The sequence below is a fragment of the Ceratotherium simum genome, chromosome 27, assembly GCF_057802395.1.
Source record: "Ceratotherium simum simum isolate JZ-2026a chromosome 27, ASM5780239v1, whole genome shotgun sequence".
NCBI classification, from domain to species: domain Eukaryota; kingdom Metazoa; phylum Chordata; class Mammalia; order Perissodactyla; family Rhinocerotidae; genus Ceratotherium; species Ceratotherium simum.
In genome coordinates this window covers 23,750,280-23,773,305 of record NC_141926.1, presented here as the reverse complement: position 1 = coordinate 23,773,305, position 23,026 = coordinate 23,750,280, and the positions used below count along the sequence as shown (strand labels likewise).

The 23,026-nt window shown below is 35.5% G+C and overlaps 1 protein-coding gene across 2 annotated transcripts in view; it reads left to right on the top strand.

Moving 5' to 3' along the window:
* The window catches only part of NCAM2 (neural cell adhesion molecule 2), a 488,709-nt gene that overhangs the window by 11,437 nt on the left and 454,246 nt on the right, over window positions 1–23,026 (top strand). The gene's annotated exons all lie outside the window — the stretch shown is intronic.

The window sequence follows — 23,026 nt, the reverse complement described above, 5'->3', positions numbered from 1 at the left end:
GCAATTATGAAATACCCTAAGTTGCTAATGTATTTTCTCTTTCAAGTCCCTGTTTCATTTCTATTGTGATTAAATATTTTATTAAAAATACTCTTCTTCCTACACTATGCATTAATACAGAGATTATTTGGTGAACAGTGACTTCTTTAAGCAGAATGTATCTCCTTCTTGCTAGGAAAATCAAAGGATTAAACTTACTGATTACAGTGGAGAAGGGAACTTATTTATTAGTTAACTTGCACTATTCCTGTTCTGCTGCTTCTCACTCCCGTGCCTCATTTAGAAGTCTCCATATCTCAGGTGATGTATGAGGATGTGGATGTGTGATGGGAGAAGAAAAGTTGTCATAAGAAGTGTGAAGTATCTTGTACTAATTGTGACTCCAGAACACATTCTGCAGAAATGCATGCAGGGAGCTGAGACTGAGAAAGGAAAGTAAATACTAATAGTAAAGTTCAATCACTCTTTTGTTTCAAGGAGGATAATTCATCAGCTAAGAGGGAATGGAGAGGTGGGTGGTGGGGTCAGACTTTGAAGAGCTGGGATCAAGTCTGATATAGTTATACTCATAAGGGACAGAAGGAGATGCCCCACAAAGCTTAGAATGATTACAGGCAGCCTGTTTCCTCAACAAGCAGTGTCTATTTGTAAGTATTTGAGGAATTAATGGAATGAAGGAAATGTTAAGATGAACAAAGCCAAACACTAGTTAAAGTGGTAAGGGCAGATTTTACTCAGTAATATACTATATTGGGGGTATATTATATTACTGTATTCAATAGGGTAATGAGCCAAGTGTGAACTGAACTCAACTTTGATTTGTACAGAGTGACTAGGCATTTTAAAGGGAGAATGAGGGAATAGGGAGGGGGTGAGTGGGGGCTCTATAGAGTCAGGAAAGTGAAAAATTACAAAAATCGGGAAGAGGGAGTTTGGTCCATGTGAAACCCATCTGAGTTTAACTGGCTCTAATCAAAGTTAGGCTCCTACCCTCCCACAGAGGCTGGGAGACAGGGGCCCTATCTTCAGGTGTTGCTGGAACAAACAGTAAATTCTTTGGCAGCCTTGAGTTTTCTCAGGCAGGCACTTTAAGGGAGGTTAGGGTCATCCTAGGAATGTGGTCTTGAACTGTTAAAAATTATTAGTGCTTTGTTCAAATCTTTCTAGGCCAAGGTTGAGGCTTGGTCGAGAAGAGGGCTCAGTGGGGCCTGGCTAGAGTTTTGTCGAGGAGAGAATCTTTGTCAGAAGAAAATCTGTCAGTCACCCTGCAGAGTACAATCATATGGGCTACCTTGTTTTCATGTTCACAACGTTTATAGGAGTTCTGAACTATTATTTTACAGATGAGCGAACTGAGTTTCATAACAGTTAAGTCGTATCTGATAAGTAAAGGACTTGAAATTCAAATTCAGTTCATATTTGGTTCTAAAACTTGACTCATTCCACTGACTAAAACATGGATCCTTTGTAGTGGCAAGAAATTTCTGAAGGAAGAAAGCCTTAAGAGTTTCAGATTTCTATCATTCTTTCTGGCCATTTCTTTTGAATGGCCAAACTGTACGTGAGTGGCTTCCAATTGGTAAGTGAGTAAATCTTTTAGTGACCTAAAAGATTAATGAGCATGGGGAAGTAACAGGATTTAGAGATATTGGGTTCAGGGTGATTGCAAGGTGAGGCAGATTGATTGTTCAGGTTAGTGTAATTCATTAAAGTCTATATAACATTAATATTTAAATATAAGCTATATTTTTAAATGGCTTGTGTTATTATGAAACACTGTAATTATTAATAATTCAGCAAGTCATCAATTTGTGGTCAACTTGCTGAATACTTTCATAATTAGATTACATCAGTTTAGGATGCTTTTAGGGGCAAAGAAGAGAAGAGCAAATTCAAAATACCTTAAAAATAAAAACTTATTATAGCATGGAAGAAGCCATCTGGAGGCAGATTTGGATTTCATAGTTCTTCTTGGTTTTGGCTGTTTTTCCTTGACTTCATGGAAGAAACGTGGCTGCAACAGTTTCATATATCACATTCTTTTTTTTTTTTTTTGGTGAGGAAGATTAGCTCTGAGCTAACATCTGATGCCAATTGTCCTCTTTTTGCCAAGGAAGATCGGCCCTGGGCTAACATCCATGCCTATCTTCCTCTGTTTTATATTGGACGCCGCCACAGCATGGCTTGATGAGCGGTGCGTCAGTGCACGCCCGGGATCCGAACCAGCGAACCCTCGGGCTGCCGAAGCAGAGCACACGCACTTAACCACTGCACCACCGGGCCAGCAGGCCATATATCACATTCTTATGCAGTAAAATCTGAAGTTAGGAAAGATAGATAATTCTTTCACTGGCCTCAGAAAAATTCCCATGTGTCATTCAGCAGACTGCCCTCAATTCTCATCAGCTAGAGTTATGAACTCCTCTAAACAAATCACTGTGAGGAGAATGACATTACCATGATTTCCCTTGACCAATCAACTCCTTTCTGTTGCTGAGGGGGGAGATCTGCCTCACTTGAAGCAAATGATTGGCCAATCAAATTCAGTGTTTATCTAGTACGGAGAATGAGGGACGGGAAATCGTGTGCGGTAGGTAGTTGAATGTGTCTGCCACAGGCATGTTGAAAGGGCCCCTTTTGACCAAGAATGTAAACAATGTCAAAAGTCAATATTTATTAAGCACTTACAGTACACCGTTTTTATGTGCTTTGTATGTGTGGCCTAATTTAATTCTTGAAATGTCCTTAGGAGGTTGATTCTGTTTTATAGAAGGGGACAGGAAGAGATTTTGAAGTGTTTAAAGTCAGACTTAAAAGCTGCGATGTTGGGACTGGAACCCAGCCGGCTGGCAGCAGAATCAGCTTTTCCTGCCAGGTCACCGTAAAGGAAACTGTTAATGTTGTGTATAGTTTTCCTGTTATTAAATTTAAGAATGGTAGGTAAGGATACTAACTTCCTTTGTGAACAGGCTGTGTCCTGGACAATCTCCTAAGAAAGCGATTATGCTTGATCTTATTTAATATCTATTTTTACACATTTTTTATTGTTTCTTTAAAATTTTACAAATAAGGAAATTGAGAGATAGAGTGACACAGCAATTTACGTGAGGTCACATAGCTAAGAGTGGGCAAGGTGGGATTTCAATGAAGGTTTACTTTGAATTCGAAGACCTGAGTGCTTCCCACTATACAATGCTTGAGGACTGGTCAGAGTACGGCAGGGGTAGGACAATAGATGTAGAACAAAACAAATTGCATAAACCTGACTGGCGATCCAGAAGCTTATTATATAAACGAGGCTAATTTTTTTAAAGGAAATATATTGAATAGCTTTTATTTTTTTCCAAAGTAGACAGAAGAATAATGTTCTCATGTTTAAGGAGGCCAAGGAAAAATGTTCATTTGATTTCTGGAAGAGGTGAATGAAAAACAGAAATGGGGAACAGGCTCTTCTTTAGAGGGAGAAGTTGAAACTGAAGATGAGAAATATTGATTTGAAATTGACTGCTGAGACAGGTTAAATATTGAAATGAGTAGATTCACTAATCAAGATTCTATTCTAATGCCTGCGTAGATCAAGATGAGAACTACGCCAGTTCCTGGCCTCTAGATGGTTTTTCCTGAGACTACAGAGTGAGTTCAAAGGTGGGATAGAGACTGAAGTGCTCAGGGTATAAAGCTGTGTGCCTGCTCTGTAATTACTATTTCTTAGTTAACCATTCTGGGGTTTTTTTTGTTTTGTTTTGTTTTTTGGTCTATGCTAGGTACTCTGACCAACAGTGTTTTTTTCTGAATGGCCAAATATGTAAAATTATATACGTTTGTATGTGTAGGAGTGTGTGCGTGTGCATGTATACACACACATATACATATGTATATAAAACCTTTGGAAAACCATTCCATCATTCCATGCTGTGTCCAAATGTTTGCTATATTTGTTTCATTCCTTTTATTAGTTCTGAAATTCATGAATATTTTAAAAGATTTGTTCTTTGCTGCTTTATGCTTCTGAGAAGAATATGTACTTCATGATAAAACATTGGACTTATTATTCACACTTTGTATAACTGAAGACTAATTAGCCAGTGTTTAATTTGTCAAGACTACAAAACAATATCTGTTGTCTCTCTGTTGTACAAAATGAACAGCTAAACAGAGATCTCCCCTTATTTTCTTAAACAAACTCCCAGCACATAAGCATTCATAATTGATGATGTTTTCCATCAAAACGTATTCCCTGAATATAGATAACATCGGTATGTGGAGCATGGATGCTTCAGTTCCAGCACAGGAGTTGTGATTGAAATGCATGTACAGGCTTGAATTCTTCATTTTCATTTTCCCCAATTTGTAATTGAAGAGCTGAGGGCTGCTAGGTTTCTACCTGTGTTCTACTCTCTTTTACGTTGCACTGCACAACTGAGTTACAGCATTTGTTGTTTCAAAGCTGCTGAACAAATTGTTTAACATATTTGTAATATCACAATAAGGATTGGATCATAAAATTGTAGATACAAATTCTCTTGTATCTCAGTGGTTGATTGTCATGTCCCTTTTGGGGCTTACTAAGTAGATTATCTGCTTCTATTTCTGATGACAGAGAACAAATTCATTTGTGCAAAGAGCTTTTGTGAGATCTGTTGATAATGTTTTTCATATAAATCATTTCTGCATGTGCAGATATTCAAGACAACTGAGTTCACTTATTTGCAGCAAAGTAATAGTGTTCAGATTAAATAGTTTCTATTAACTTTATCATTGACTGCTTTACGGTTTTATGGAAATAGAAAGTATTTTGAGAGGAGCTTTCCTTTTTCTATAAATGGCAGTGAATCGTCCCATTTTAAAAGATTTCCTTGATTTTCTTTTACTCCTTATGGCTTGATGACACCAGTCAAAATTGTTGCTAAAGTGTTCGGGATTCACGTCACGTGGCTTGTCATTGAAACGTTCTGGCTGAATGGTTGGGTACTAAATGCATTCCTGCCAGCACATGGCAGTCCCAGACATTGAGGCCAATGGCTGCTTAGTGCTGGAGTGAAACTCTTTCCCATGCACAAATTGGTGGTGGTTTCCTGCGAATAAATTCAGATCCTGTGGCCCAAATGATGTCTTCAGGAAATAACTCAACATCTGTGTTTTATTTCTAACTCTGTTCCACACTCAGTGAAGCCCAGATCTCTACTTATAACTATATATTTAAATATCTTTACATTCCTTCTAGCTTCAAAGCAAAATTTTTGATAATTTTACTTGCAATAATTTTTATTTTGGTTTGTGGGCATGCAAATACTTTGAGCCTTCAAAATATTCTTCCACGCCAGGGGCTGTGTGATGGTGAAGAGCACAGAGTCTGAAATCTGGGAGGTTTGAATTTAAATGCTGCTCACTCACTTGCCTGATGAACAAATGGCTCATCTAGGTCTTTAACAAGTGATTCACTTCTCTACTCCTTAATCTTCTCATCTATAAAATGGGGATAATAATAATGCTGCTCGTATAGTAACTGTCCAATTAATATTAGCTATCATCATTAGTATTGCTATTAATTAGTACAGGTCCAAGTTATAATTACATATTTTTTGATATTTTATTAACCAAGCTTATTTGGAAGGCTTCCAAAGAGAATTTAGCCTTATGAAAAACAATGCTCTGCTAAGATGTCAGAATGTTTATTTTGAGCTAGTGATTAGTTTTGGAAAGCTACATTGTCACTTTGGCATTGATTACATTCTGTTTAGTTTTTCCACACTTTGAGAGTGGACTGCAGCTGGTAAGTTTGGCATTTGGGGCCTTTATGGTATCTATGCTCTCTGCTCCTCTGTGTTAGCTGTTTACCATCATGGCACAGAGCTTCACGGCTGAGGCAGAATGAGGAATTCAGGGTAATTACTCAGTGTATGACTTGACCCACTCGGAACTGTCTAACTCCTGAATCCAGTGCCAAGTTCAGGCTCCCTCTCAAGGGCTCTCCTCTTCTTCCCCCAGCCTTACTCAGACTCTTGTCAGGGTTTAGGTGGAAGTTTATTGTCCTTGTTTGTTTCCTCCACTCGTTTCCATCCTCAGCTCAAGTGTAGCTCTTGGTTCTGCCTGGACTTTGGGCAGTGTCTGTCCTACTGGCCTTCCATATGGTCTGTTTGCACAGCATGATCAATGCATAGTGGTTCCCACACTACTGAATACAGCTCCACCTCAGCTCCCACTGGCTCTGGTTATGCTCAGAGGATAAGCAGTTCCTCCCTCATGACCTGGCTGGTGATGTTCTCCCCATTGCCTATGCTACTGGGTTTCCTGGTTTAAGCTTTAGCGATCTTCAACTCCTGCTTCCCCCTGCCAAGGTGGTTCAGTGACAATTTCTTCTCTTCTAATACCTACATCATAATAAAGGAGTTACAGGAACATTCTCTAAATCTCTTCCACTTTGCAGCAGAGTCAGTGAAGACTTGGGAAGGAGCACTACTTGGGCCCTCTGTAGCCAACTAGACTTCCCTCTCTTTGTTCTCTACGATAGTCAGTCATTCTGGTGCTCCTTGCCTGCTTGCAGGTGGGAAACAAAGGCAAACTCCATTCTGCTCTCCCATCTTTCAGTGGTGGTGGTAGCAGACATCATAGTGGTAGGCATGGTGGGGCGAGCTGGCCAGTTGCCTTCCGGGTCCCACCAAGAATTACAACACAAGGAAGGAAGACATAACCCTCTGAGACCCTTAATAATCTCCTGTTTTCATCCTTCTCAACAACTAGTTGCGTCCTTCCCTTTCTTCTTACAGCGGGTGCTTTCTTCTTTTTCTATGGCTCATTTTTTGTAAACTCTTTGCTCTGAGTCATTAGCTATTGATATTTACAGGGACACTTGTTATGAATATACTCTTTTCTTTCAAGTGCCTGGATTTTGACTCTAAAATCCTAATATTCAAGGCTGTCTATTCTGCCATGCTCTACTTAAAAGTGCTGTTTGAAAATCCAAGCTGGTAGTGATTGCTTGGGTCTCCACTCTTGCGGTCCCTGTCAAGTGATGGATGGCTCAGCTCACTGGATGGAAGGTCCTAGGCAGCGAGGTTTAGGGAGCTGCAAGGTGATAAAGACTCAACGTGTAGGCATGTAAAAAAGAAATGGGAATACGAAAGAGGAGAGAAAATTGGGTAAATAGTGATTATTCTGTTTACAAATAGTAGAAGGATTGATTTGATCCCGCATTCGAAATTCCAGAATGATTTGTTAGAGGTAGCGTTTAGACTCTTCGCAAGATGGCTCTTTGAATTCTTTCCATTTATCTCAATTATGTGAAATGAAACTCAAGCCCTCCTTCATTCTTGAAACCTTTCTTAATCATTCCAAACCACTTTTCTCTGTCTCTTATAAACCACTACAATATACATTAGTACTGTTCTCTGATAATCTCATACAGTCCTGGGTTATTTTAAGTGTTTTAATTTCATTAATCATGTCTTTTCAGTCAGATTCTAAGCTTGTAGACAAAAGTTTTATGTTATGGGATGCACGTAGTGGATACTCAGTAAATAGTTGTTGAAAAAATGAATGATGCTCTCATGTTGCTATTTATATTTAGAATAGAAGCAGAGATTTAAAACTATAACAAAAGGAATTTGAGTTAAATAAAATAGATAAATATCTAGCTGTGAGGGCTATTATAAATGAGCATATTATACTGGTAAACATTATAGAATATTTATCCTTTTAAAGTCTTTAAAGGTAAACGAACACTTTTATCTGATTGTAACAGTTTTGGTGGAAATTTAAATTAAATAAAGTTGCCTCCAAGTTCTTTGATAATATATACTTAAAAATTAATTCAACTCTTGTGTTTATTAGCAACTTAATAAATAATATTTATAACTCTCCTTCTCAATAATCTTTCTTACAAATTTTCAGAGAAAAGAGCAAATCAATGTAACAGTAAAAAATCCAGAAGTTTATCTTTGTGTATGGGCTTTAGTTAGTTATGTGCACGTCCTGCATGTCGAAATTAGTTCTGTTTTTTCTTGACTCTAGATGTTCTATAGAAGAATCCATTTGGGTTATAAAAAATATGGAATGACTTTTCAAATGGCACTATCAAGATAAATATTACTTGAATTATTTTGTTACTAAAGCTGTTATATTAGTTAATACTTATACCCAAATTAATTCATTCTGACTGCTTTGTGTCTAAAGAATACTCTATATCCTATATAACATATCTTGAAACAATTGCAAAATATTTTCAACATCATTACTTTTAAATAGTCCATTTGTGTTCATATAATATAGAGTATTAATAATTTATGAGTAATCTATTGTTGATTACTTTTAATGTTTCACTTTGATGAAACAAATGTTAAAACTCATAATCTCTTTGCATTTTAAGGAAATTTAATTTTCACAGGAAAAAGGTCAGAAAGTCAGAAGAGATATATCTTACAATAATTAAATAACCAAAACAGCAATAACAAAGGCATAATAGAAGTTAAAGGAGGAGAAGTCAATCATCATACAAATGTCTGTGATATTAAAGAAAATATTCCAAAATATTTAATTTACTTTAAAATATGTTAAGATTTATAGTCTGCAAATGTGAAAATTTATTTGTGGTCACACTGTGAAAGATATTTATACAACAGTACTCTCAAAAACCTAAATAAGAACATGGGAAACAGGAAAGATAATGACATAAAAATCTAAACTAGCTATGGTACTCCAATTAAAGTTACATTTAATTCAGATTTTTCTGGGAAAAGGGGAAAAAGGGAAGATGGGATATATAATTTTTGTTATCAAATGAGGACACTGTACTATTTATTCAGAAGGAAGATTAAAATTAATTTATTGTTTGGCTATTTAAGTCAGAAAATGTTAAACAGCTCAATAGATAATGACTTGCATACTAGTTTTAGGAAAGATCTAGAAATTTTGTAATAGTTCCGTTTCATATAACTATCCTTGGAGAGAGCCTAGGACTCTTTTGTCCTAGCAAATTGTATTAATCTATAATATCATTTATTCATATATATAAATATGAATCAGAGATTAACATTGTTGTTTAGTGTTTATAGTTTAGTTTATATTGTTAGATAGTTCAGTGATATTAGATTTTTTACATTAAAGAAAGGTGTTAAAACAATTTAAAGTGATGAATGATAAAAAGAAAAATTCATAAATATATCTTTGAGGATTTTGGCTTCTATTTCATTCACTCAGTCCTATTTGTCAAATCCTTGCTTTGTGCAGCCACTGAACCCTATGGGTAATAAAAAGATTTATAAGCTCTGGATCTTTTTCTCAAAGGATTTACCATGTAGCATCAGTAATAATACACCTATTCCCAAAGCAATAATACAAAGAATATGTGATATTTCCATATAAGTGACAAAATGTGATATCAGCCTGTGAATGCAATTTGATTATATGGGTGTGCGCAAAGTGCTGAGAATTCGATTGAAACAACACAGTGAAAATGAGTATCTGACTCAGGAAGAACTAGAAAATCAGCCAGTTTTGTTCTGCCACCTACAACATTATCAGTTCCTGGAAGATACATCTATTGCTGGGGTCAGAACCTTGCTTTTGCTCATACACTTCTCTTCTGGAACAAGGAAGATGGTTAGGTTTTGTGTTTTCCAAGCATACCTATAAAAAATAGAGGAACTTGAAATATTTATTTATAAGAGAAGGACTTGCAAATTATTTTAATCAACATCCTGATTTTACAAATGAAAAGAAAAAATCCCTTAAAGGGATAAGTGACATGTTCAATTATTCACAGCTAGCAAGTAGCATGGCTTGTGGCTTGGTCTAAATTGACTTTTTGATTTAAGTAGAAAAGTCCTAAAACATTTCATATTAGGAAATAAAAAAGTTTATTTTAGGCCAAAATTTCGTGTGCTTTAAAAAATTATTTTAAATATGCGAGATTATTGTTTCCTTTATTTTATTCGAATATCTACTATAGTCTTTTATTCCAAAGAAAAAGGATTAAAAAATTAACGAGTAGATCTGTTTCAATATGCTCTATCTCCACAGGATTGGCAATCTCTGTGTATCAGAGAGGACATTTCAAAAATACTAAGTGTCCCACTGTTTCTTTAATATTTTGTGATTGATTGGAAGGATACAATTCTATCTTTTTAAATACTGAAATCACTGTTATTAAATATAAGAGTCTAGGGCTGGCCCCGTGGCTTAGGGGTTAAGTGCGCGCGTTCTGCTACTGGTGGCCCGGGTTCGGATCCCGGGCACGCACGGACGCATCGCTTCTCCGGCCATGCTGAGGCAGCGTCCCACATAGAGCAACTAGAAGGATGTGCAACTATGACATACAACTATCTACTGGGGCTTTGGGGGAGAAGAAAAAGGAGGAGGATTGGCAATAGATGTTAGCTCAGAGCTGGCCTTCCTCAGCAAAAAAGAGGAGGCTTAGCATGGATGTTAGCTCAGGGCTGATCTTCCTCACAAATAAAAAAAGATAAGAGTCTTACTGCATCTGAAGTAAGTGTGTTAATTTTCCTTGGAATCAAACCAATATTTTTTATTTCCCAGGAATTTATTCTACTGTGTAAATGTTCTTTTTTCTCACAAAGATGGGGGTGGCAGACATTCTAAAAGAAAAATGGTGGAAAGACTGCCACACTTCCAGAGCAAAAAAATGAAGTTTTGATAGGATGGAGCTAATGAACTGGATATGCTGGAGGTGTGAGCTGTTGTGTAGCAGAGTGAGAGAGTGGGTCCAGTGGAACTCACTTGCACAGTATATCCACGAGTATATGTGAAGTCTTGACCAAAGAATATTGAGCAAATTGATGCTGCTTTTGGGCAAATAATGTGAAGATAGAAATGAGTAAGTTCGAGGATGGTCAATATTTTTTTATTGAATTGTGAATAATAAAGACAGATAGAGAATAAACTAAGCCATTTTTTATCTAGAGTCATTTAAAAGGTTAAAGTCAAGAAATAAGTTTGATGAGAGTGTTGAGAACTTGGAAAGTATTGGCTTAGCATGGATTTATCCTGGGAGCATGGTGATGGTGGTAAAGAGAGGGACTGACACGATGCTTAGAAGTAAGCAAGGGTCAGGCTAAATATTTTCTAACATCCTATTAAAGGCAAATAGAAGAATAGTTATCTGGAGATAGCTGGGATTTAGTTGAGAAAAGGAAGAGGTTAGAGAAGGAGGTGTGGAAGCATTTTAAAGTTTGAGATTAAATCTCAGAATACAAATTCTCTTGAAATCTCTTGGAAATCCTAGATCAAGGTACCAGCAGATTCACTGTTTGGTGAGGACCCACTTCCTGGTTCAGAGATAGCCCTCTTCTTGGTTGTGTCTTCATATGGCAGGAGGGGTCGGGGAATTCAGTAGAGTCTCTTCCATAAGGGCCCTAATCCCCTTCATGAGGGCTCCACCCTCTATGAGCTCATCACATCTCAAAGGCCCCACCTCCTAAAATCATTACATTGGGGGTTAGGATTACAGCATATGAATTTTGAGGGGACACAAACATTCACTCTAAAGCAGTGTTGAACCATGACAACTTTCTCATTTTCTTATTGAGTTCTAATTTTTTTAATTGACCACAGGCAGTCTGGGGTAAGTATTACTTTATATTTTCCATTGCTAGATAAGGTGAGTTCATTTATGTGTTTATTTATTTTAAGATATCTTTGGAGAATTAGCTGTTTATCAGTCATTTTCATAAGCACTATGATATAGATTAGGTTCATAGAGATGAATAAAACACTGTCTTTTCCCTCAAGAAACTTGAAGTCTCCTTTGGAGAAGCCACTTAAGCAGATTGTTCCAATAAAGTATTCTAATTATAACCAAACTCTCATATATGGAAATCATTTGTAAACATGAAATAGTAACTGATACATCATTCCAACATACTATTTGACTAGTCTGCTTTCAGTTTTATAATGATTTCTTCAAATGTGGAATATGAGAATGTAGATTAATTTCAAGCTTGCTTTATCTCAAAGGAAGAACTATGAAAATACTTTTTCATGTTTATAGTGAGTTCACATTACAGACGTAAAATGGACCCATTGTTTGAGCCCTCCACACTTCTTTTTAATCAATCAGAGAGCACATGGTGTATTATATACATTACTTCCCTAATTATTTCAATGTTTTTTAATACACCAAAGTAAGTTCTGGATATGTAATACATAATTTCTTTATGATGCCCTTTTCTTCTGAATGAACAAGGTCTTTGCTAAAATGTCTCTTAAGCTCATTAGCTTGTTGATTGCTTTACAGTTTTGACATTTTTTTTAACATGCACTGAATCTGTTATTTTGGTTCTCATTAGAAACGATGCAAGTCTCCCAATTCAAATCATCTTGTTCCTGAACAAATAATGTTAAAATCATAATCTAATTCAAAAATTTATGTTGTGTGAATATATTTACTTATCAGATTCCTTAATGAGGCCTGGCCAGCTCTTTTGAGCAAAAACCAAACACAATGATTCATGTTTCCCAAACAGACCTTCAATCTAAATGATTCTGAGTCATATTTGAGGTCACTTTGTTGTTGTCGTTGCACTTAATCTTCCCAGCATCTCATCGTTATTGCCAGAAAACTTTGGTATGCAGCCTGCATGTAATCAGGGATGGACCACTGCAGCATAGGCTGCCTCAACTGAATTAAAATGAGACAGTGCAATGCAATATGCAGACACTTGCAAGACAAACGTGTTAAACTTGTACACAAAATACCCAAATAGTCTTCTATTTTTTGCAATACATAACATATGCAACATATCTATAGTACACTAATATTGTTATATAAAAATCAGTGTTTTCATATGAGTCTATCTGCTTGTACTTAATATTCTATTGGAGTATAGGGAAACAAAACAAGTGTGTGCGTGTGTGTGTGTGAGGGATGTTTAATGTTATAATAAAATTTTTTAAATTATGTCATCTACCATTAGAGATAGGTAATCCATGTTTTCCATAAGCATGAGTGTTTAAAATTACTTATAGTATTAAAATACGGTATGGAAGAAACTAATTTGGAGAGTATTCATTTGAATGAAAATATAGCTCTTGTTTGGCTGTCCTGAAGTGTGGACTTAGAACTACAGTGAAATGAGTAAAATGTAGATTCTGTGTGAAGGTTATGTCATGATCTGTGAATACAAATCCACAGTCTTTGCTTTTAAAAACATAAATTTTTCATTAACAGAGGCGTGCTTTTACACAAATATTTACAGTTTTCTTCTTTCTTTTATTTGACCTCCTGCATTGCCTCAAACTTTAATTGTTGTATTTTTCGGGTGAAATGTATGCCAGTGGTCAAGGTGTACGTTGACTCCATCACAAGCATTTAACGCAATTCAGAAAACAATAGATTCTTTCTGGTGTAAAATTCTTGGTTGTCATGTTGCTGGTGTGCTGTTTGTGACTAGAATGCAAAGTAGTTTTAATCCATACATCCTTTTTTCTGTGCTGGGATGCCTGCCAAATCTATGTCTGCGATTAACTTTTGAGGTTGTCTGCTTGAAACAAATGCAGGAGCAGGAGAATTTAGGACAGGCGATCTGTATTTAACGCACATTTAACAATAGTGTTAGCTTTCAGAATTAGAAAACAAGTAATTATCTTCCTAAACTAAAACTTTGCTTGCCATTACATTTGCTGTTTTCAACTGCCCTAAGCTTTTAGTCTAAATCTTCAATAAATTTCATGTAAAATTATTGTAATTTAAAAAATTATCTGTTAAAAATTGTATTACATAATTATTCATGGTATTTTAATATCTGAAACTCTCTGCTTTTTAGCTAGAGGTGAGAGTCGGTAACATTCAAGAGCACTTGTTACCTGATTTGCTTTAATTCTTTGGATGATTGGTTAATATTCTAGCCAAGTGTGATTCAGTGAAAAAACAACCCTTGGCTTGAAAACTGAATTCCTGCGTTCAGATCCAGCATTGACTTAATTTCTCTGGGCTTCAGGATCTTCATCTAAATAAATGTACTATACTTTGGTTACATGCTTCAAGGTATTTAAACCATTAGGACTGAGTAGGAATGAAAGGTAAGAAAATTCACATTAAGTGAGCATGACCAACTGTGTCCCAGGTTATGTTGGACACATTGAATGAACTCTGATAGCAAATCTATGAGGCATGTTCATTTTATATCAATTACCAATTAAGAAACTAAGTCTCAGAGAAAGTGATTCACTTATCCAACTGAAGAATCTGGAATTCAAAAACCATAATTGTCTACTTGCAAAATTCTTGTTCGTATGACTACACACAGTCTTGACTCTACGGACCTATAGCTACAGCTTCGACTCCCATTTCTCACCAGAAGGGAGTGATATTGAATATTTAGGAAATGTGCATGAAAATATAAACCATGTTTTTTGAGCATTTACTATCCCAGACACCGTGCTAAGCATTAGACAAATATTATCTCTCTTGAGCCTAAGCATAACCTTTCTTATAAGGTAAATACTATTACTATGCCATTTTGCAGATGATGAATGCAATGCTCAGGAACTTAAGATGACTTTTCTAAATTTCAAGACAAGATAGCCTGACTTCAAAAGGCATATCTTTGACCACTACTGTAAGTTTCCTATTGCCACCATAAAAAATTACCACAAAATTAGTGGCTTAAACAATACAAATTTATTATCTATCTTCCCAGAAGTCTCACTGGGGTAAAATCAAGATGTCGGCAGGGCTATGTTCTTTGTTGAGGCTCTAACTGAGAAAATGTTTCCTTTCCTTTTCCTGTAGCAACCTGCCGTTCCTTGGCTCATGGCCCCTTCCTCCTTTTTCAAAGCCAGCAATGTAGAATCTTCAATTTCTCTCTCTCTTCTTCTATCACATCTCCATCTGAATCACCTGTCTCCCTTTTTCTTTGAAAGGGCTCTTGCCATTATATTGAGCCCACATAGATAATTCAGGGTAATATCCCCATCTCAAGATTCTTAATCATTCCTGCAAAGTCCCTTTGCCATATAAGGCAACTTTTACAGGTTCTGGGAATTAGGATGTGGACATCTTCAGGGGGGTCATTCTTCTTCCTACCACAAGCATACTGTGCTAACTGACTCTTGGCAATGCGTTTTCTTTTAGAATGAGTGGTGTTGAGGGAGATAAGTTAGAGAATGTATTACTCCCCTGCATGAAGAGCTCAAATGGGATGATTCAGTATTAAATGATTAGTTAGACAAATGATAACACATTTAAACTCAGCAACTAACATTCTTTAAACTTTAAATAGTGCCAAAGTTAAAAGATATAGTGGGCTTTAAAATCTGTGTAAATTATATGACAAGGAACTGATCAGAATAATTTTAATTGTAAATAAAATTATTTTAATAATAAAAATATTAATACATTTATGAACTTATTCTAAAAAGATAATGACAAGGATTAAGGTGAATAGAGAAAGTTTTTAATTTTCAATGTTTCATTTTCTCTAGAATGAAAAAACACCTAAATTAAGAAATATTTTAATGGCATAGCACTTTATTCTTTGCAACAATTTTTCCAATCTGTGTTCCCATTTGATTCCATATTAATCTTGGAGGTACTAGAACTGATGGTGTTAAAACTGCTTTATAAGTATATTACCTCTCTTGAGGCCTGGTGACTAATATGTGTCATTAGTTTTACTATTTATTTTTTCTGCCATTTTTAATTTTGAACTTGCCATTTTATATTGAGTTGTTTTATAACCTGCTGTAATAATTTTTAAAGACTAGACAGAGTATTAATCCTAATAAACAAAATGCCATCCATGAGACATAGAGTTTTAGTAAATTCCCCAGAGTCACACAACTAATTGGTAATAGTGCCTCGCCCACTATGTTGTTCACTGGACTCTCTCCCTCCTGAGTGGTTGCCACTGGGTCCCACCACCTCCCATATTCTAAGAGAGAACTTAATGAGCCCTTGGCTTTCTGATTTTACTACCAATGCAGGTTCATTTGTGTCATATAGTAATTGGCAATAGATAGTCTTCTTTTGGTGTGATCTAGATCATCTTGATTTTGGTGGAGGAAATCTATATCATATAAAACTCTTCAAGTAGGTCTTCAATGTGCAGACAGGCACTGATGATCATTGGAATGGGCAAGCAAACTAGAGCCATATTCAATATTCTGAAATAAGCCTTTGCTAACTTAACTAACACTTACCTTAATATTTATTGACATTTATTAACTGTTCTTTCTCCTTTTCTCCTTCCCTCCTCCCTCTCTCACACACACACTCACATACACACACACACAATTTCATTATCTTTATTTGTAAAAAGTACAAATTGAATATTGTCATACATTCTTTCTATGGTTCAGGTAGATTTTTTTCAATTTTGTAATCTTCATACAGAGATCATAACACAGAGGGCTTTATAGTAGAGGAATGCTAACACAAATGTGGTTTGATAGATTTCATTGTTGATTAGATATTTTTAAACTTAGCAAAGATTTTCCTTCACCATCTTTGATATGATATCTCTGTGATAGCAAAGATTTCCCCTCACCATCTTTGATATGACATCAATGTGATAGTAAACATTCTAATTTAGAAAAAATATGTAGCTGTTTCTGACCCTTTTAAATTAATTTATTTAAAAAAAATCCAACATGTGTTGGAGAGGATGTGGAGAGAAGGGAACTCTCATACACTGCTGGTGGGAGTGTAAACTGGTGCAGCCACTATGGAAAACAGTATGGAGATTCCTCAAAAAATCAACGATAGAACTACCATATGATCCAGCTATTCCACTGTTGGGTATTTATCCAAAGAACTTGAAAACACCAATTTGCAAAGGTACATGCACCCCTGTGTTCATTGCAGTGTTATTCACAATAGCCAAGACTTGGAAGCAACCTAAGTGCCCATCAAGGGACGAATGGATAAAGAAGCTGTGGTATATATACACAATGGAATACTACTCAGCCATAAGAAACGACGAAATCCAGCCATTTGTGACAACATGGGTGGACATTGAGGGTATAATGCAAAGTGAAATAAGTCAGAGGGAGAAGGTCAAATACCGTATGATTTCCTTCATTAAGTAGTAGATAATAACAACAATAAACAAACACATAGGGACAGAGATTGGATTGGTGGTTACCAGAGGGGAAGGGGGGAGGGAGGAGGGTGAAAGGGATAATTCGGTACATGTGTGTGGTGATGGGTTGTAATTAGTATTTTGGTGGTGAACATGATGTAGTCCACGCAGAAATAGAAGTACAATGATGTACACCTGAAATTTTTACAATGTTATAAACCAATGTTACTGCAATAAACAAAAAATTAAAAAAAAAAAAATCAGTTCCATTCTGAATAACTCCATAGATAATTTTCTTTAGGAAGTGATTTCCACCTATTGGCAACATGCTATAGCCAGTGATTATGAAAATGGAAATAGAGGTACAGCACTTAAAATATTTTTATTCATTATTTAGCAAGGAAATTAAATTGCAAGTTATGTTTACATAAGCATAATATGTAAAATGGCTATTTTAAAAATTTAAAGTTTTCCAAGAAGTTTCCCTTGTCATGGAGGCTAATAAGTCTCTATGATTCGTTCTTCCAGAAAACCACTGGCATTAGTCTGTAAAGTACAGGGTGGCTGTATATCTACACTGGAAAATGTTATTGTAGTTGCCAGAAACACCAGCAGCAAAGTAATCCTCATGTCTACATTACCTCAGTTTGAAAAGTATGTGTTGACTACTGCAAATCAAAATAAATCTCTCAATATTTCACATCTACATTCTTCATTTTGCTTTAATTCTATTATATGGATTAGCTCTTCATGCATTTTTTTAAGGAATATAATTACAGTGCATTATGAAACTATAACAAAATGTTGTTTTGATGAAGTGTTCAAGTACTAATTTACTCAAACAATAGAATAGTCAGAGACACAATTATTACCTTATTTCAGAGGGTAAATTAATGGTTATTGGTAGCTAGGAATAAACTCATCAGTACTTTTATGTGACCTGAATCTGTTTTTCATAAAATATATTTAAAAATTTATCCACACACCTTGACAAAATACTGTTCTGTTTTGTTTCTGGTAGTAACTCTAATTCCTAACAGCACATGGTTTCTTGTTTTTACACAAAATTCGTTAACGTATACCACATTGTGTTCAGGCACATGGGATTATGAAGTGATAACCAACATAACTGAAATCATAGTGTCAGAAAAAAATGTTCACATCTTTCTGACCTATGGAATGATATTGATTATAAAACATAATTTTCAATAGTAGTCCATGTTTTCCTGTTATTTTCTATGTTGTTATTATCCTAAAATCTTCTGAGCCAGTTAAAGATTTCCGAGAAAACAAATGATTTTATGAATGATATTCAAACTCTTCAAAATGAAAGAGTGAAACTGAATGATTTATAATTGATTATTGACTTAAAGTTGTTTCCGTTCATTAAAGTTCTTAATAATAAGAATGCCAGGAGCTGCCCTGATGGCCTAGTGGTTAAAGATCAACGCACTCCACTTCAGTGGCCCAGGTTCCCTTCCTGGTCGTGGAACCACACCTCCTGTCTGTCAGTTGCCATGCTGTGACAGTGGCTCACATAGAAGAACTAGAAGGGCTTACAACTAGGAAATACAACTATGTACTGGGGCTTTGGGGTGGGAAAAAAGAAAAAAGGGGAAGATTGGCAACAGATGTTAGCTCAGGGCTAATATTTCCCTACAAAAAAAAAAGAAATGCCAGGCATTTATAGTATTTATAGGCTCTAGGTTAGGCTATGTGTTTAATAAGAAACTACAGGTTAGGCTATGTATTTAATAAGAAACTACAGACAAACCCTAACAGAACATTATAGAGATACTACTGGAATTCAGATTTTGTCAATTAAACGTTCAAACCTTAAAGTAGGGTGGGTGGAGAATAATAATGTTGGTTTGAATGGACTGATTCGTTTTGACATAGGGTTCCTTTATATACCATATACTTAAAGTTGGTATTTTATGTTTACTTGATTAAAATTAGAAACTACAGAGTAGAATGATTCAATTTTCTGATAATTTTAATATCATGATAGCAGATACTGTTCTGACAAGAAGGATGCCTATTTTAAAGACATATTAATGAAGATAATATCATCATTTGTCTTGTAGTATCTTATTAAATTATTCTGCTTTATCTGCTCATGAGATTATGAGAAATGAGAGGAAAAGACATTGGAGATGGTCTCTCCTGTTTTCTAGCCTTAATTTATACTTTACTTTGAGTTGCCTTTATTCACAATTTTCTTAAGAACTTTCCTGCTGCTACTGTTAAATTACCAGTCAGCATGATCCAAATCTAAATTTGTTTTAATAGCCCACGAGATTGATTTTTATTGAGAATACAGAGATTAAGAAGCAGATCGATAGGCCTGCTAAGAATTGTTTAGTCATTTTCCCCCAAAAAAGAATGCATACACAGGTCTGCAGAAATATTGTTTCAGCAGAAATTTTTGTATATAAAAGAAAATCCATAGATTAACTAGATATTTTAAATGATTTTATTCTCTGAAAGAAATAAAAACTATAAATTGCTCTTTGCAAAGAAAACCTAAATCCTGATTTTCTGCTGTCACTCCTGAAATTTAATGATTTATTTAATCCCATTTGGACTGTAGGATGAATGCACAAGCAGTCTTCATGCTCACCAGGTTTCCATTAGGATGGCTCACACAGGAAACACCCTGACAAGGCAGAACGTCTGCCTTCTACGGGAAGATATTGTTTCAATATATATCATCTAAGAATGTGAACCAGACCACTCACCTTTCCAACCACACCATTAACAGATGTATTTCTTGGTCAGAGAAACTAAGACCTATCACTATGAGGTTTGTTTATTCCATTAATAATCTCCGTAAAGAAATATGTTTCCCTCACTTGTTCTTTACAGTTTCTGACACTTCAGTTAATTAAGAAAGTAGATGTAAAAGATGCATTAATATAAATTTGTTCTTTGACAATAGTGGATTAATAAGGGGTGTCTTTTACAGAGGGAACAGCAAATCTTGTAGAAAAATAATCTAACTTCAGGAGGAAAGCAGGGCTATGTTCAAATATATGCATATTTTAAATTAATATCTTAATCATCACTTTGATTTTTGATGTGTGAAAACATTAAAAATTAAAATGAGAACATTTTCTCAGCAATCCCATAACTTTCTGCCTTGGACGTATGCAAATCACTGAAGTTGCCTGAGGGTCACTTATGTGATTCTCTCTCAAGTGCAGCACTAAATGTTGGGATTGCTTGTTGATATCGAATCCTCAGTTAACATCATAAATCAGCGCTTGTCAGATCAGGGAAGCATATTAACTAGAGTTATTATATTTCACAACAGTTAAGAGTGTTTTTTATTCTGACAGCTTCCCAGAGAGGGGACTGTGTGATGAGTAGCTGCAGATATTTCACACGGGTAAGGAGGCTACACATTGCCAGTTATTACTGTTAAGGGCAACCTTAGCTAGCACGCCGTAAGTCTCTCTCCAGTCCTCCATTTTAATTCTTGTCACACCACAAAGTTATTTACTCCCTTGTACCAAGCTAACAGCTGCCAGCCAAGTCCATTTTTATAGAGTTATAGAATTTTAGGAAGGGAAGAGGACCATAAAGGATATCTTATCTGAATCTTCATTTTCCTGTTGAAGATACTGATGCCTTTTCATTATTGAGGACTTACTACGCTCTGGTCCAGAAAGGTATTTAACTCGCTTACTTAAAGTAATACAGCTGACTTGTCTTGTTCTAGCATCCTATTCATTCCTTCTCTGTCTCTCTCTCTCTCTCAATGCACTGTTACTTAACACAAAAAATTGCTTTTCCAGTCTTACTGTATTGTCTTGCATTAAATCGATAGAAACATCTGCTATAGATGTAGTGCAGTATTCTACAGGATCTCACAAAAATTAATGTAATTTATCCAGATTAAAAAAACAGAAAAGAAAAGAAAGAGATATCAAGTGAAAAAGAGTTATTTGATAGGCTCACTTTTACGATAGGCTGTAAGAGAAACATAGAACCAATGAAGATTACAAGACAATGTTCTTTCTCTATAAGAATATTGCAAAACTATTACAACTGAGATTAAGAGGAAGCTTTTGGAAAATGCTGACAACAATAAAAAGCTACCTGGGAAAGCTGTGGTGTGATGTAAAAAGATAGGATCAGTCATTATTGTGTAAATAGGTGGTTTCAAATAAAATAGCTGTATGGTTAGGTGATGACAGAGAGAAGGTGGATACACAATTCTTTTTCGAATCTTTGAGAAAGATTGGCAGAGGAGAGAATTCAGGAACACTGAAAGTAGAGTTAGGTGAAGAATCTTAAGGAAAACAATTACCTCTTCTAAGTGCTTTTCAGCTTCCGTATTCCAATAGATTATATCATAGAGTAATACCTGAACCTAGGTGAGAACATTTTATTCTGCAGTCTTGGAAGCAGCAAAACAGAATGGTATTGCTGTAAATTATGAACTTTTTGAGTTTTTCACAAAGTAGATACAGCAAACTATAGATTTGTAGACTTGACTTTGGTTGTGGGAAAGACTTTAAAATAGACAGCATGCACGTGTGTGTGTGTGTGTGTGTATGTGTGTGGTATGTACTCGGAAACACACATTTTATCTCTTTGAGCTGGAATAGGGGGAAGAAGTGATTGTTCAGATCTTGCTGGACATTGTGGTTAGTCATTGGACTGATTAGTAGGGAAATTCTTTAAGCCTGGTATATGTGAATTCAAGCTCAGCATTTAAGAGAAGCATACCTTGTGGGTAAAGTGGAGAAATGTGGACGGAATAATCAATGTGTAACAGGTTAAATGATTGTGTCAACTTTCATTAGTTTTTTTTTTTTCTGCTGAGCAAGATTTGTCCTGAGCTAACATCTGTTGCCTATCTTCCTCTTTTTTGCTTAAGGAAGATTCTCCCTGAGCTAACATCTGTGCCAATATTACTCTATTTTATATGTGGATTGCTGCCACAGCATGGCTGACGAGCAGTGTGTAGGTCTGTGCCTGGAAACTGAACTTGGGAACCCAGGCTGCTGAAGCAGACCGACCCCAACTTACATTAATTTTAAGCACAGTGGAACACTTTTAATATATTTCCACATTTTTCTTAAACAATAACACATACACAAAGACAAGGTTTATGCTATCTAAACAGAATTAAGAATCTAAAATTTGGAAAATGTCTACAGATTGTTCAGTTTGACTCTACATAAATAAACCGTTATGAGGGATAAAGAGACATAAATCTCTCCTTGCTTTCTGAGGTGAGCATTTTATATTTCTAGGAATTAATTTAACAGGGAAGTACGATTTATCTTTCTAAATTTAGAAGTGTTAATATGCAAAAATCTCAGGGATTCTTCTTTTCATGTATCTTAAATTCTTTGAGCTTGAATTTTTCATCTATAAATGAGAAACATTGCCAACTAAAATGAGGTGTGAATTACTCCCTTCACATCCTTCATTTCCCATAGCAGCTGTTATACAGGGTTCATGATAGGCACCTGAAATGGACTAGAGGTTCTAAAATAATGAAGAATTGAGTTTGCTAGGTAAATGCAATGCAAGCTTTATATAGATCTTATTTTCTGCCAGAGCCGTCCTTAATCAATAGGTTTAAATAACAAACTTATTTTTCTTAGAGAAGACATTACTGCATTTTATCTCTTTGAAAGCTTTATAAGAAGGCAAGAGAAACAAAATAAAACATCTGAAATCAGAATATCAATGTTCAATTATATTGTAACCTGTACCAATAACATAACTTACCCACTATTTATGTTTCTTAAATCGTTAGACTAAGAAATGGACGGCATTCTTTTTGTTAAAAGAGAAACCCAGGTACATTAAAATTTTCAAGAGTTTATTGGAGCATTTATCAATTTGGATGGGGCAGCACCAATCAGAAGGAATTTAGGAGCACCGCACCAACAGAAACTAGAGGAGAGTTTTTTATAGACAAGACTTGGAGACAAAGCAAGAAAATTATTTGATTGACTACAGCTTAA